We start from the raw sequence: 13,708 nt of genomic DNA, 5'->3' as shown, positions 1-13,708 counted from the left end.
TCAGAACAATTAAATGCCACCTCCCGAATGAACTATCAAATTAAGCTAGTCTTGGTTATGCATTGGCAGAACTAAGAGGGGTGTGTGGGATGATAGGGGCGACATGTTGTGCTTTTATCCCCAACAACACAGCTCCGGATGGGTCGGTGGCCAGGGCGCTGGAAGGATTATAGTGCCTCAGATTAGAGTTGGCAGAGAACTCCGTAATTAATAACCCCTTCTCAGGACGGATGGAGAGCCTGTAAGCAGTGAGCACTCAAGGAGCACCAGGTGTCATCCAAGAATACATGGAGATCCAGTTGAACCTGTGAACACAAATGAGGATCCAACAGAGGCCCGACCCGATCCTACTGGACGGTTGGGGACATATGCCCTTGCCAAAGAGGATTACGGACTGTGATATATCAAACACTAGGTGGAGGCTCACGTGATGTGCTAGTGACCTCTTCATGTGAGCCGGCCTCGTGATCTACAAGGCTTGATTTCAGCCAACAGGAGCAACATCTATGACCTTGTCCAAAACCCCCCACCTGTATCCTGCGCACCAATACATGAAGATCACCTGAGCCATTCAGATCCGTGCAAACCTGCAGACAATCTCAAGATTTCAAATGCTGAAATGTCCATGTTTGGGTACATTATCATGACGCATATTTTAAAAATTATACATTTTTAGTTTATTATTATGTCACATATTTTTGAAAAATTGTGTTTTTCAATGCATGCTGAAAACATATTGTCATGATTTTTATGATTTTTATGAGGGTATTTTAGGTACACATTTTGATTTGGTTGTATTCTGAATGTCGGAACATTGTGGTGTTATGTTTAGAAAGGTTTTTTGATCTTTTTATGAATACTTTGGGGGAGTCAAAAATATTGGACATAATTCACCACATTTGGCAATCTTTTTCATCACCAGGTTTCAATTCCTGGATGCAGGTTGAAACCCCTGCTTTAGATTAGCGGTGTTTTTTCTAGGTAGCCAGATGTGGTGCTATTCTGATCCAATCGCCGGCACATAATCTCATAGACTAATTAATAGATAAAGGGGACATGGGACAATTTAAGTAATAGAGATGGTATTATTGTTTTCTTTTATTGAGGCTTGGGCAAGCCTCAAAGGGGGGATATGTGGTAGAAATTAACCTTACATTTTATGTTAAACTATGATTATTATTAGGCCTACATATCATATAGATACTTTAATAGTGGAAAAGAGCTGATCACCTTTAGCCTAGATGTTATGTGCCATGTGGCACCAGTGAGTGGGTCCAATCTATTCCCATCTGATGTGCAATGTGGCACACCAGTGAGTGGGTCCAGTCTATTCCCATCTGATGTACTCTCTGAAGACAATGCTTACATTTACACGTGTGCATCGTCTCTGTTTGTATAAGGATAATATATGTTCTAAGGTCACATTGGGACCCAGAAGACATGAGAATATGCTGACATCCACACAGTATGACCCAGAAAAACATTCTATGCACATCAATATTTGATGAAAGTCCAACTTTGTATTGTGTAAGGATTGGGGATATAAGGAGCTGTACGGGTGTCATTCAATAGTGTGTATTCGCGAATACCATTCGGCTTTGTTGTCTCTCGGTTGCGGGTGTGATTAGCTCCAGGATGGCAGAAGAGCCGGGATGAATGACCCCACTGCAAGACCTGGGAACGGAGGGACACAGTGACAAACAGGCTGTTGACAGGGCACTGACTGGGTGCAGCATTGTCTGGTTGGGCGGAGCGCACCAGAGACTCTATGTCCCACTGGACTGCCCCAACAATACAGTGGCCACGAAGGTTATTCCTCAGTTAATCTGCGCTACTTGAGGCAGGAAAGAACCGGGAGAAGGCATCTGGTTTGCCATTCTTTCATCCGGGACGGAAAGACAGGGAGAAGTTGAATCTGGAAAATAAGAGGCACCAGTGGGCTTGGCGGGAATTCAGACGTTTAGCAGTGTGAATGTATTCAAGGTTTTTATGATCAGTCCAAACCAGGAATGGAACATTAGTCCCCTCTAGCCAATGGCTCCACTCCTCTAGAGCCAACTGAAAGGACAATTCCGGTATTTTGATCAGTGAGCCCCCTTTCTGGTTTTTTTAGGATGAAATAGAGTGGGTGACACAGAATTTTGAACTATTAGTCCTTTCTCGGGTATTTGGCTCATTTTGAATCGCTCCTGCCTGCTTCACAATGGTTGTCTGTGTGCATACACAAACCTGTCAACCCAGCAACCCTAAACGTTCGTTTTCAAAAATGTGCAAGTAACCGAGTGGTGAGTGGCATTCGTGAAGTTTAAAAAATATATATCGGCGCAATATATGGTTTCCATCCGTGTTAGTTGCTAATTGGAACTATTTTTTCAGATACCTCACAACCGCATATAAACATCCGCAAAAGGTCCCACTCCGTGCAGCACCTACTTTCGACTTCCGTCGGCATCTGTCTGAACTTCCCACAGGCACACCATCAATTTCCCGTGATCCTGGGTACCGCTTCAGCCGGAGCTTCAGACGCCTCCGTAGCCCTAGCCTCCATCTCACGTAGCTCCTCTTGGGTGAATTCTGGTTAAAAAATATATCCTCTGCCGTCAAACTCAAAATCGAGTGCGTCCTCCAGAAGCCACCTTTCATAATCCATTTTCAGTGATTTTCTATGTGATTTTCCCAGCCCACCTTTCCGGTTCGGCGGAGTAATATCAACGTGCAGTAATGAGTCTTCCAACTGAAATCAACTGGCGATAAATGTGCAATAAAACACGACAGAAACCATATATTGCGCCGATATATTTTTTTTAAACTTCACGAATGCCACTAACCACTCGGTTGCTTGCACATTTTTGAAAACTAACGTTTAGGGTTGCTGGGTTGACAGGTTTGTGTATGCACACAGACAACCATTGTGAGGCAGGCAGGAGCGATTCAAAATGAGCCAAATACCCGAGAAAGGACTAATAGTTCAAATTTCGGTGCCACCCACTCTATTTCATCCTAAACAAACCAGAAAGGGGGCTCAATGTTCAAAATACCGGAATTGTCCTTTAACGGCCAGCAATTCTCGATTGCCGACATCATAGTTTTGCTCCGATGGAGTGAGTCGATGGGAGAAAAAAGCACAAGGGTGTACCCTCTCATCCTTGGCTGAACGCTGGGATAGAATGGCTCCAACACCCACATCTGACGCGTCCACGTCCACGATGAACTGGCGGTTGGGGTCATGCTGCGTCAGGATGGGGGCAGAGGTAAACCGCTTCTTTAGATCTTGGAAAGCTCTCTTCGCAGCAGGTGCCCAGACAAACTGAACTGATGTCGAGGTAAGGGCAGTGAGAGGGGCAGCCAGAGCGCTGTAGTTTTGAATAAATCGCAGATAGAAATGGGCAAATCCCAGAAAGCGTTGCAGCTCATGGCAGGTTGTCGGTTGGGACCAGTCAATGACTGCTTTTACCTTCTGTTCATCCATCTCAATGGCCCCGGCAGAGATAACATACCCAAGGAAGGGAACAGAGCTGCGGTGGAACTCACACTTCTCTGCCTTGACATAGAGTTGATTCTCGAGGAGGCGCTGGAGAACCTGGCAGACATGGTGAACATGGTCAGTAGGGGAGCGAGAAAAAATCTAAATGTCTTCTAAATAGACAAAAACACATTTATTTATAATGTCTCTCAGGATGTCATTCACTAGTGCCTGGAAAAAAGCTGGGGCATTGGTGAGGCCAAATGGCATGACGAGGTACTCGTCAGTTCGATAATGAACTGTTGGGGTATTGAACGCGGTCTTCCATTCATCCCCCTCACAAATCCGAACCAGGTGGTAAGCACTCTGGAGGTCCAGTTTGGAGAAGATGGTCGACCCATGGAGTAGCTCAAATGCGGAAGACATGAGGGGAAGAGGGTACCGGTCTTTAACTGTGATGTCATTGAGACCACGATAATCAATACATGGACGAAGGGAGCCATCCTTCTTAGCAACGAAAAATAATCCTGCCCCCGCAGGCGAGGATGAGGGGTGAATTATGCCGCTGGTCAATGAACCCTGATATACTACTCCAAGGACCCATATTCAGGTCGGGGGAGCGAGTAGAGTCGGCCCCTAGGTGGCGCCTTACCTGGCAGGAGGTTGATGCCACAATCACATGGGAGATGAGGGAGAGGGGGAAGGGCAATGGTGCAGGATTTACTAAATACGGCCTCGAGGTCCATGTACGCAGAGGGAACGGCAGATCAGGGAATTCACCAGGGGGTCCACCACTGCAGGGAAAGGGAAATGAGCTTGGCAGAGGCAGAGTGACAAACAGGATGGGCTCCAGCCCAGAACCTTGTTGCTGACCCAGTCTATTTGAGGGTTATGTTTCTTCAACCAGGGATGACCAAGGACTACGGGAGCGTGAGGGGACTCAATATGTGGAGCTGGATCTGTTCACGATGGTTAACAGAAACTAGAAGAGACACAGGAGCAAACACATGGGTAATATCAGCAAGCTTCCTACCATTCAAGGCATTGGCCACTAGGGGTGAATCTAAAGGAGGAATTTGCAGTCTCAATTGTAAAAAGCTAGTTTAGTGTCAATGAAATTCTCATCAGCCCCAGAGTCAATGAGAACGGTGAGTGGTTGCTGCTGACCAGCCCACTCTAGAGTAACAGGAAGCAGGATCGAGGAGGACTTGAAAAGGGTAGCACTCACCAGTACTCCTAGTCTCACTGATGAGCACCGCCTTTTGATGGACAAGAGACTGAGAGGCGGAGGTGGAGTTGGAGATTAAAAGGCAAATGCAGCAATGTCCGGTTTCCCAAACGTAATCAGCGCAATTGACTGCACTCATATTGCTATACGGGCTCCATCTGAAAATGAGTTTGTTTACGTCAACCGAAAGCACGTGCACACTATTAATTTTCAAGTTATATGTGATGCCCATATGGTCTTAACAAACATAGTGGCACGTTGGCCTGGTGCAACACATGATTCCTTTATTCTGACACACAGTAGTGTAGGGAACAAACTACAGGCAGGCGCGGGCGGGATGGCTGGCTACTAGGTGAGTTTTAAAGAGAGGAAAAATGTAACATTGTGGTTCTTGACATAACTAATGATTTTCTGCCTTGCAGGTGACAGTGGATACCCCCTGAGACGCTGGCTCCTCACCCCGATTTTGAACGCGCACAGCGCAGAGGAACATAGGTACAATGACATCCATGCCCGTGCTCGGTCAGTGGTGGAGCGCGCCATCGGCCTCCTGAAGTGCCGGTGGCGCGCTCTGGATGCGTCGGGCGGGAGGCTTTTATACCAGCCTGCCAAAGTGTGCAGCATTATAAGAGCCTGCGGGGTGCGGCACAATTCGTCCCAGCGGAACGACATCCCTCTCCCCTCCGTCCTCCCTCCCCCCGAGCTTGACCCGGAGTCCGAGCCCCCTCTGAGGCAAGTGGGATTTCAACAGGGTGCAAGAGTATTTGTGGATGTCATGCGGCGTTTATGAAATTAAGACAACTTCAAGGTTCATTTTTTCACAGTATCTTTTAATATTGTGGCAATTTCCCTCGCCGGCATCATCGTCCTCCTCCCAACCGACCCTTGACTCTGGATGACGCACAAGCAAAATAGCTTGCACTATGCATGATCAATAATAATAATAAAAAAATCTATAAAAAACAGAAATCAGCTTTACTTTGTTCTTCTGTGTTGTCAGTGTCTCCTTCCCTTTCGGACACGATGCCACTCACGCTTGCGGTGCCAATTATGGATGCTACTTTTGTGTCAATTGGTGTTTGGTCAGGAGTACTGGGACCCCTCCCCCACCAGTTGCAGTCAAGCTCTGGCGGTGTGAGGACAGCCTCCGCTTTGCATCCACCTGTAATTAACGATCTTCACTGTACGATCAGTAACATTTGAGCAATCAATTATAAACATGTGCTAATAAAAATATGTACTTTATGTCAGACCACTTCTTTTTTAATTCTGGGACTGTGCGCTCCGTGCCACTGACAGAGTTCACTGCTGCAGCAACATGTTGCCACTCACTCTGCTTTTTGTTGTTAGTGATCCCAGTCCCGTGATCACCGAACAAAACTACTTTTCGGGCCTCCACCTCACCCACAAGTGTCTCCACTCCACCAAATTTCGCTTTTTTGCTTTTCTCAGTCCTTCTGCCATTGTTTCCGACAAGGCATAATTGACCATTTATGGTTAAAAATGGCTGTGAACAGGGCGGAATGTGAAGCTGATTCAGCTGCTCACACTTGTAGACACTCTGTGATTTATAAAGCAAAGATTGCTTAGAGGTGTGCGTACGCAGGGTTTTATAAGTCTGAATATTTTTTGGCACACGCCATACTTGGCTTTTGGGTGTACGTACGCTTTTAGTAGCGATCCCACGCACAGCTTTATGAATATGACCCCAGGTCTGAGGTGACTTATCCTGCTCACAGTCAACAATGAGCATTATTGGAGCTTTAAGGAGGGCTTTACAACACGCTCCCAAATCGCTCAGCCCACTTTATTAGCTGCTCGGTTAAAAGATTTGGTCATGCAGCAATGTCCGGTTTCCCAAACGTAGTCTTGAAATGTCTTGAAATGTGCATTTGGAACTTCAGATCAAACGATTGACCCTCTTTACCCAGAATGCAGTTCTGACCTCCAGTGCCCAGAATGCAGTAGAGAGGTGAAGGAAAATATGCTTTTATCATAAAACCCGTTCATTTTAAATGAAAGGTAAAACATTCCTAAATGACAGCAGCAGATATTCTTTGTATTTTAGGCTACAGACCTGCAACACAATAACTGTTGTTACCTTTATAAATAACACTAAAAGTGGAGCCTTCCTTATTTCCAGTTCACCGTTTCTGTTGGACAGTGAAGGATACAAACGCAGAGCTGCATAATCATGAGGAAAACAACATTACCGTCCATTCTCCTCTGCATGGGGCAAGGACAGTGTCACCTTGTGACTCACAACACAACAGCCTCATGCTCATCCTCAGCTTTATCCTGAAGACTGCTGGTTGTGTGTGTTTCTGTCCCCCCCTCTCCCCCACTATATTAATTTTATGATCATTTCCTCCATCTCCTGGCATGCTGAACTTTGTGTGATCCAACATGTGTCCAACATATTCCTGTATTTATGGTTTTGAAGGCTTTCTTTTATATTGACATTATCTCCAGCAAATATTTATGAACTCTCCTCCGTCCTAATCAGAATCAGACGGTCTTTAAGAGGAACATCTCTCTCTCTGTCTCTCTCTGTCTCTGTCTGTCTGTCTGTCTGTCTGTCTGTCTGTCTGTCTGTCTGTCTGTCTGTCTGTCTGTCTGTCTGTCTGTCTGTCTGTCTGTCTGTCTGTCTGTCTGTCTGTCTGTCTGTCTGTCTGTCTGTCTGTCTGTCTGTCTGTCTGTCTGTCTGTCTGTCTCTCTCTCTCTCTCTCTCTCTCTCTCTCTCTCTCTCTCTCTCTCTCTCTCTCTCTCTCTCTCTCTCTCTCTCTCTCTCTCTCTCTCTCTCTCTCTCTCTTTCATTACCAATTATTTCATGTATTATACATATTCAATATTATATAAACACATCGGTCTATCTTTCCGTCGTTCTCTTGTTCTGTTGTCCTTTCTGAGACTGTCAATTCTGCTAAGTTCTCCATGGGAGCTAAACACGATGATGAAGAGTTATAGCAGAATGACCACCAATCAGCAGAACCACCATGCCTATTTACAATGGGTTGGAATGAATGTATGCGGTCAACATTGTGCTCTGTCGTGAACTCCATGGTTGTGACGCATCAGTCTCATACTGCCACCCAGTGGTCAACCTCATAAGACATGTACATCAGATATCGTTTGTGGATGCGATTATTTTTATGAAGTTGATTTTAATGCTTTAATTGAAAAGAAAATTGACACATGAGTCATGGAGTAAATTAAAATGGAATGATTGGCACCGATTTGTCCAGATTTCATTTGGTTGATTTGACATCCAACACATTTACACTTAAAAAATGCATGTTCTCAGAACAAGCTTTGTTTAATAAAAACAGAAATTCAAACATGCGCACACACACAAACACATACCACATTATATTTAGATGATGCATTCCTTGTCTCCGTGTGTTTTGCCTTCAGCTTTCAGCTGTCTGTCACTCTGTCTGTCCCAAGTCTGGTGCTTCTTAACATTCAGTCTGTCCCTCAACATCCTCTACCTTAAAGCGGACCTATTATGCTTTTTCGACTTTTATGACCTATAAACGTTGTTATAATGATTGATAGTCATGTTTAACCATACTAAAGTCTCAAATAATGACGAACATGCATTTCGACGTATTCCCTGCTGACAGTCTGGGGTGGCTGTGCAGAGCGCTAAACACTCGGGACAACGTTTGAGATTCACTTGTTCACATTTCCGTGAAATCATCTACGTAGAGGCACTCCTGCCACGCCCCCATATGCCTGGTCAAATCTGCCCTGCTCTGCGGGCTTCAAGGAAGGTAACCAATCATAACGGAGTTTGGTTGGCAGGAGGGGGGCTAGGGGGCGGAGAAGGACGAAACCGAGAGTTGACAGAGAATGCTGAAAGCTCCCAGATGAGAGGAAGAGTTTCCCGAAAATCTACATAGTTTTTTGTGTATGGTTAAGCATGTCTATCAAACATGATAACGTTTATAGGTCATAAAAGTCGAAAAAGCATAATAGGTCCCATTTAATATCTCCCTTCCCCGGTCCCCGTCTCTCTCTCTGTTCCCGCTCCCTGTCTCTCCCTGTTCCCTGTCTCTCTCTCTGTTCCCTGTCCCTCTCTCTGTTCCCGCTCCCTGTCCCTCTCTCTGCTCCCGCTCCCTGTCTCTCTCTCTGCTCCCACTCCCTGTCTCTCTCTCTCTGCTCCCTGTCTCTCTCTCTGCTCCCGCTACCTGTCTCTCTCTATTCCCGCTCCCTGTCTCTCTCTCTATTCCTGCTCCCTGTCCCTCTCTCTCTTCCCGTACCACTTGCTGTCTGTCTGTCTGTCTGTCCGTCCGTCCGTCCGTCCGTCCGTCCGTCCGTCAGTCTGTTCGTCAGTCTGGCTGTCTGTCTCTCCATCTCACTGTCCGTCCGTCTGTCTGCCGTGAGGCCAGCAGTTGCCCCGGTAGAGCATTTGTAACGGATATGATGGCGCCGTAATATCCAGTCTGTTCCACACCGTGCCTGCTGTTACACACAATCCTGCCCAACCTCCAACAAGGCAGCTGCCACCCCCCCCCACCCCCCCCCCCCCACACACACACACACACACACACACACACACACTCGCATCGCTCACAGTCCTCCGTGCCGATGCAGTGGGCTGGGTGCGTGAGGCGGGGGGTGGGTGGGGGTCACCATCAGAGGGTGGTGCTCCAGTACTACGAGTTTGACCCTTCCTGCACTTCGGCCTCAGGAACAGGAGTGGACGGTGGCTCCATGAACTGAGCTGGGAGGTCACTTTTTGAATATCTAATGACCTCTTGGTTTCTGGTTGCTGCCACTATGATGCCTCGCCAGATCTTTCTGGCATGGATCCTAAGTTTACTTCCCGGTAAGTGTGTGTAATGTTTGTAATGTGTGTGTGCCTGTGTCTGTGTCTGTCTGTGTATGTGTGTGGTGTGAGAGAGAGTTGATTAGGAGTTAGTTGACACATTACATATCATGCAAATGTTCAGTTGAATGTATTGAAGGCTGCTCCTATAGTCTGCTATCAGGCATACAGCATGGGGACTGAATATTTATACTTGATCTTCTATATCGTCTACATCATCTACGTATGCACAGTTACAAGTTACAAGTTACGAGTTACAAACTTGGTGCCTGAATAGTTCTTTATTCATTTATTTTTGTACAATTGCTTCCCCCTTAGAGGTGGTTGAGTATTGTTCCCCATTACAGTCCCTCTCTGAGCCCATATAGCAGAGCAGCGCTCCTCCAACAGACATTACGGACCAAATACAAAACTACCCACTACTATCATGTTTTTTCTGGCCAAAATATAAAAAAAATAACATAAGTTGTCTCAGTGGTTCTCAAATAAAGTGTGATCAACTAAAAGACCCTGGTAGTATGATGGTAAATAATAATAATAATAATAATAATAATAATAATAATAATAATAATACATTTTATTTATAATGCACTTTATATTCAAGAATCTCAAAGTGCTTCAGAGAAAAAAATACCAAAAAACTATTAAAAAGGGGGGGAACCTCAAAGAAAGTTTAGCTAAATGCTCTTTTAAAGAGATGGGTTTTGAGGTTCCGTTTAAAAAGAGCTGTAGTCTGTGGAGCCCTCAGGTGGTCAGGGAGGGCGTTCCATAGTCTAGGGGCAGCAGCAGAAAAGGCCCGATCACCCATGGTGCACAGCTTCGTATGTCGGGTTTGGAGGGTGTGAGTGGATCCTGAACGGAGTGTACGTGAGTTTGTCGGGGGGGTGAGGAGTTCCTGAAGGTAGAGGGGGGCAAGTCCGTGAAGGCACTGGTGGGTGAGGAGGGAGACCTTGTACTCAATTCTGAGTGAGACAGGGAGCCAGTGCAGTGATTTCAGGATGGGGGTGATGTGGTCATGCTTGCGCACCCTCATCAAGACCCTGGCAGCACTGTTTTGAATGTATTGGAGCCTCTGGATGCTCTTGCCAGGGATCCCAATGAGGAGTGCATTGCAGTAGTCCAACCTGGAGGAGACAAAGGCATGGACGAGCTTCTCTGCATCAGCCAGGGTGAGTGATTGGCGGAGTTTGGCGATGTTCCTGAGGTGGTATAAAGCTGTCTTACAGAGGTGTTTGATGTGGGTGTCAAAATTAAGTTGTGGGTCCATTTTAACACCGAGGTTGGTGACGGATGTGGAAAGGGGGATGTTTTTGCCAGAGAAGGTGATATTGGTGATGGTGGGGGAGCGGAGCTGATGTGGCGTGCCACTAAGGATGGCTTCCGTTTTATGGCTGTTAAGTTGTAGGAAGTTGAGCTTCATCCACGCCTCTATCTCCTCCAGGCAGGTGGTCAGTGTGGATGTTGGCAGAGGGGCAGAAGAAGTGGGGGTTGTCCTGATGTAGAGCTGTGTATCATCAGCATAGCAGTGGTAAGACAAGCCATGCCTGCTAATGACACTACCCAGGGGGAGCATGTACAGTGAGAACAGTGTGGGGCCCAACACCGAGCCCTGGGGGACACCGCAGGTGACGTTGTTGGTGTGTGATTTTGCTTTGCCCAGGGCAACGTGCTCAGTTCTGTCAGTGAGGTACGAGGTGAACCAGTTCTTTACATTTCCTGATAGTCCAATGGTGTATTGCAGGCGGTGAAGGAGAATATTGTGGTCAACCGTATCAAAAGCAGCTGTTAAGTCCAGGAGGATGAGGAGAGATGGGGAGCCGGTGTCTGCTGCCATCAGGAGGTAATTTGTGACCCTGACCAAGGCTGTTTCTGTACTGTGGCCATAGCGGAAACCAGACTGGAATTTTTCAAACAAGTGATGTTGTATGAGGTGATCCTGGAGTTGTGCTGCAACTGTTTTTTCCAGAACTTTTGACAGTAATGGGAGATTTGAGATGGGCCTGTAGTTGGAGAGGACTTCTGGATCAAGGGTAGGTTTTTTTAATGTTGGTCTGATGACAGCAGTTTTTAATGCAGATGGGATATGGCCGGCCAGGAGGGAGTGGTTAATGATATTGGTGATGAGTGGAGAGACAGCAGAGATGTTGGCCTTCAGCAGAGCTGTAGGGAAGGGGTCTAGTGCACCGGTGGATGGCTTCATTTTCCTGATGACGTCCTCCACCTCTTCCTTTGTGATGCTGGAGAAGGAGCAGAGGGTCTGGACAGAGTCAATCGGTGGGTCAGCAGTTTGAAGGGGCAGGGCAGTAGTGATGGAGAGGTGTGAGCGGATGTTATTCACTTTTTGTTTAAAAAAGTTGATGTGCATGTTGCACCTCTCCGTGGTGACATCAGATTGGGATGGTAAAGGGGGTTTGAGAAGGTGATGGACAGTTGAAAAGAGCTGTTTGGAGTTACCAGGGCTATTGTTGATTATTGCGGAATAGAACCTGGACCGTGCATTATTCAGGGCTTCAGCATATGCCCTCCTGTGTTCCCTGTATGCCTGTTTGTGAACGGTCAGACCAGAGGCCTTGAGTCGCCGCACAAGGACACGCCCAGCAGCCTTCATTGTACGTAGTTCACTGGTGTACCAGGGTGCGGAGCGCGAGAAGGAGACTGACCTCGATGTTAAGGGGGCGTGGAGATCCAGGAGACTGCTCAGGGACTGGTTGTATAAGTCCACTGAGTCAGCAACAGAGAGGGAGTCAGTTGAGCCAGAGGAGAGATGTTGAAGGTCCAGGGCCAGGGCATCCATGTTGATATTTTTCACATTCCTGAAGTGGATCTGCCGCTTTGGTTTGGTGTGGGAGGAAGGAAAAGGGAGCTCCATTGACACAACTCTGTGATCCGAGACGCCAAGATCATAGACCTGTAGGTTGCTGATGGGGGCGGAGTTTGAGATGACCAGGTCAATTGTGTGTGCTCTGGAGTGTGTGGGGGCATCAACATGTTGTTGTAGGTTGAGGGAGTCTAGCAGCTGAAGAAAATCAGCAGCGGGCTGGCATGAGGGGGTGTCAACATGAATATTTAAATCACCCAGAATGATGGTATTGGCAGAGGTAGTACAGAGTGTTGTGAGGAGATCAGACATTTCCGGGATGAAAGCAGAGTTGGGTTTAGGGGGCCTGTATATGAGTAGAACAGTCATGGGATGGGGGGGCTTGCATGTGAATGCAAGACATTCAAAGGAGGAAGTTGTAGGCAGCACCATGGGGGACAACTCCAGGTCCTGTTTGTGGATGACAGCTAGGCCACCACCGCGTCCAGTTCTGCGGGCTGCCTCCAAGTAACTGTAGCCTGGGGGACAGGCTTCGTTTAGGGCAGAGTAAACCTCTGGCTGGTGCCAGGTTTCTGTTAGACACATGAAGTCAAGTCCTTTTTCCCTGATATGCTCTTCAATCAAGCTGGATTTATTATTCAAGGATTGAGTGTTGAAAAGTTCAAATTTAACCAGTGACTGTGGAGTTATTCTCTGTACAGGTCGCAGAGCCTTAAAATCCACTCCGCGCAGGTTGGAATCCACTACATGAAATCAATCCAGCCGGGAGTGCGGGGATCTTGCGATGTTACGTCTTTTGCCCTCAGCCGTCTCAGCGGACCTAATGGATGTGATGAAGCCGGCAGGCTGACCATAAATAAAGTTTCTCCCTGAGCCTCTGTGGATATATCGAGGTCTACGCAATAGTCCTAGCTGCTTAATGGTGGAAATACAGGGTGGGATGGAGCGATTGTTGTACTTCAGCAGCTGTGGGGCGAAGTACGTCAACATCGAACCTGATGTTGAGTGATGTTTGCCTGTTAGCAGCTAGGTACGGACCCGACGCATCTGGGGAAGAGCTGGGAGGCAGTGCAGAAAATCCACGAGACAGTAGAGACAGCTTAGCAGGTTGACCAGGGCATATTCCTCACCAGGATCGCCGAAAAAAAACGCCAGCAGTGACCAGGAAAATGTCACATCGGCTACTTGTTTTTAGCCGTTGTTTTTAGCCGTTACTAGGGAAACCAAAATAACAAGTGAGCTACACGGCTCTTCACAATAACACAATAACACTGGAACAACTAAAGACAGTCCATAAGCTTGCTTTTCGTCGCTGATGTAGCTTGCAGGGAACCAAGTAGAGATAATATGTCAACAAAAAATCAC

At 46.9% G+C, this 13,708-nt stretch overlaps 1 pseudogene; it reads left to right on the top strand.

Annotated features, from left to right (window-relative positions):
• Window positions 1-4,470: 4,470 nt before the first annotated feature.
• The window catches only part of LOC130404236 (acetylcholine receptor subunit alpha-like), a 95,303-nt pseudogene continuing 86,065 nt past the window's right edge, over window positions 4,471-13,708 (top strand).

Source organism: Gadus chalcogrammus, chromosome 15 (assembly GCF_026213295.1).
Source record: "Gadus chalcogrammus isolate NIFS_2021 chromosome 15, NIFS_Gcha_1.0, whole genome shotgun sequence".
NCBI classification, from domain to species: domain Eukaryota; kingdom Metazoa; phylum Chordata; class Actinopteri; order Gadiformes; family Gadidae; genus Gadus; species Gadus chalcogrammus.
This window is presented reverse-complemented; position numbering and strand designations above follow the sequence as displayed.